This window comes from Quercus suber, unplaced genomic scaffold, assembly GCF_002906115.3.
Source record: "Quercus suber isolate HL8 unplaced genomic scaffold, Cork oak 2.0 scaffold_49, whole genome shotgun sequence".
Classification (NCBI taxonomy): domain Eukaryota; kingdom Viridiplantae; phylum Streptophyta; class Magnoliopsida; order Fagales; family Fagaceae; genus Quercus; species Quercus suber.
The window spans coordinates 1,350,070-1,353,294 of record NW_027069514.1 but is presented as its reverse complement, the minus strand read 5'-3'; the positions used below and the strand labels follow the sequence as shown (position 1 = coordinate 1,353,294).

The 3,225-nt window shown below is 31.1% G+C and overlaps 1 non-coding gene across 1 annotated transcript; it reads left to right on the top strand.

Moving 5' to 3' along the window:
- The first annotated feature begins 1,571 nt into the window (after window positions 1–1,571).
- On the top strand, window positions 1,572–1,661 carry LOC112017171 (small nucleolar RNA snR60/Z15/Z230/Z193/J17). The gene has a single exon (XR_002883439.1). It is a non-coding gene; the product is annotated as a small nucleolar RNA snR60/Z15/Z230/Z193/J17 (small nucleolar RNA).
- The last annotated feature ends 1,564 nt before the right edge of the window (window positions 1,662–3,225 follow it).

Below are 3,225 nucleotides of genomic sequence, written 5' to 3'. Positions count from 1 at the left end.
CGGGCCCAAGGGCCCCCCCCCCCCCCAAAAAAAAACTATGTAACTAGTAAATATATAGGAAAATGAAGTTACTCCATCAGAAATCGTCACCCATTCCAAGTTGTGAACGATAATTATATATGTCTATGATTGACACACTGACATTGCTATTAAAAAAGAGGAAGATTTAGTTGTTAGGACTTAGGATAATGACAACGTCTTTCACACAATGTTGTATTTTGATGGGAAAGACATGATTGAGCTAACATAATATGTAAGGAAGGAAATATTAGTTTATTAACATTTGGGGCATTTGGTTGCAACAGGATTCTTTTTTAGTTTTTCAGAGAGGGGTGTGGGGGTGGGGACCCAGAGGCGAATCGAAAGGACCAATAGGAAAGAAGAATTGAACAAACAATGACTTTAGAATCAAGTTTGAATGGGATAGGGACGGCGAGTTGTTTGATAAAGTAATGGTGTGGCGTGCTTGCTAGGTTTCTTTTTCCAAATCATTTTGCATTACTTGTAGGAATTGTGGTTAAGGAAATAATACGGAGAGATTGTATGCTTTTCTCTTTTACTCAAGATGGAAATAAAAATACGCTTTTCTCTTTTACTTGAGATGGAAATGTATGCTTTTCGAGTGTTATAATAATGCTTAGAGTCAAAAAGTACTAACAAAACACCAGCCCTAATATTATTGCAACGATATATTCGTTGTAATAGATAATTATTTCATATTTTTCATTGCAATAGATTGTAAAAAAATTGATATTATGTTATTGCAATGCTATCTTAATATTTGTTGTTGCAATAAATTGTAAAATAATTGATATCAGATTATTGCAATACTATCTCAATAATTGTAAAATAATTGATATCAGATTATTGCAATGCTATCTCAATAATTTTCATTGCAATAGATTGTAAAATAATTTATATTAAGTTATTGCTATGGTATGTTAATATTTGTCATTGCAATAGATTTAAAAATAATTCATATCAAGTTATTGCAATAATATCTTCGTTGCAATAAACTATTAAGGTAAGAAAATCAATTTTGCATCTTCAGATTGAATTAAGGTACGAAAATTAATTTTGTTTGTTTTGAATTGGAATGAGTGTTATTTATTTTGTGAAAATTAATCAAAATACAAAAAGATCACTTACTTGGGTGGAGATTCCTTAGTTGTGATGGGTTGATGTTGAATTTATTTGTGTAAAGATAGAGAGGAAGGTAAGGAGTAAGGCATAAGGAGTATTGAATGAAATGAAATTATTGGAAGGTAAGAAAGGATTGGCAGTGGGACGGCTTATAGTTATAGTAAGACTATGTGGTTGCTAAAGTACCGTGTCAGTATGGGTGTTTGATAAGAATTAATAAGGAATGGTTTTTCAAGATTGTATTAATGCTGTTTTTGATATGATTTCATTTCGTCGTTTTATTAATTACAGTACATCACACATTTGAAGAGGTCAGACTGAAGATCTGAAGGTTGCGTGTTCAATCCACACTCACACCACACTGGGAGTTAGGATTTTAGTTTAGGAGGGACAATTTTTTTTTTTTTTTTTTTTTTCATGTGTCTTATATGGGTCATGTGATGATTAACACGCATAGTTCAAATGATAATCTGTGATTAACACATTGCGTAGTCTTTCGCTCCTATCTGATGTCCCATCTCTCTTTCTTGTTATACATTTTTGCTTAACTTTAAAAAAAAAAAAAATTTAAGGATTGGTAAAATTAATTGTGTTTACCTTATTCATTTTAATAAACAAGATATGAGAAATTTTTCAATAACAAATTTTCCTTTAATGCTTTACCAAGGGCTATCAACTTTAATAGGTGGTTTTAACTTTTACTAGTTTATTTAATTGTTAGAGTCAAGAACTCCGTAGATATAGCCCTTGCAAAATTATAAGGCTCTCTCTCTCTCTCTCTCTCTCTCTCTCTCTCTCTCTCTTGTTGCAATGACAGTGTAGTGTAGTGAGCCATGGCCGTGGTTGTTCTAGATAATGTTACTACGTGGGACGTGGGATTAACCCATGAAAGGCTTTCACGCAAAAACCCAACCACTGTTGTCTTTCGTCAACACCCCAACTCCACTCATCGTCATATCTTGAGCGATGCTGAATATGATGAAGTTCAAGATCTAACCCAATTCCAAATAACCGGACTCACCACTGTTGAGATTCTTCAAGAAGAATTTCTCCTTCGAGACCATTTTTTTCCTTAATCCTCACAAAATAAAAGCTTGTTGCATGTTCCTATCTTTCTATGCCTTTGCCTTTGTCATCTCTACCTTTGTTAATCAAATTCCATTAATCTCAGAGCAAACCAAAAGGGCCGAGGTCAAGCATTAGCTACGGAGCTCTCAATTGATACATTTATTTTAATTCTTAATACAATTCTATCTTTTATATTAAAATAATAATTAAGAGAAAATTTTGTTTGTTGAGGATTATGAACATATCTCTGGTGCGATTGAATTTTAAAATTGTCTTGATTAACTTTCATTTATTTGGTAGTAAGAGATAAATTGGACAAGAAATTTTTACTATTTCAATATGTATATGTACAAGTGCGGAGTTCTATTTTATTTGGTATTTTGATGATACTATAATATTAATATAATATTTATTGCTTTAACACCAGACTAAAAATGACTATATAGATAAAGGAAAAAGACAAGAAGTAGTAATAGATAATTATTTCATATTTTTCATTGCAATAGATTGTAAAATAATTGATATTATGTTATTGCAATGCTATCTTAATATTTGTTGTTGCAATAGATTGTAAAATAATCGATATCAGATTATTGCAATGCTATCTCAATAATTTTCATTGCAATAAATTGTAAAATAATTTATAGGGTAAATTACATATTTGGTCCCTATCCTATACACCATATTTCAATTTGATCCCTAACATTTCAATTGTGTCAATTTAGTCCCTAACTTTTTAGTGTCGTATCAATTTAGTCCCTATTGTTATATCTTAAATGAAAATTGATGACATAACAAATTGCCAAAATAAAATTTTTGTGTATTGTCGCATCAACGAAGTCTAATTTTTTTATTTTGGCCATTAGACGAGTCATTAACTTTCATCCTAAAAATAATGGTAAGGACTAAATTGACACAACACTAAAAGGATAGGGACCAAATTGACACAATTGAAAGGTTATGGACTAAATTGAAATATGGTGTATAGGATAGGGACCAAATACGTAGTTTACC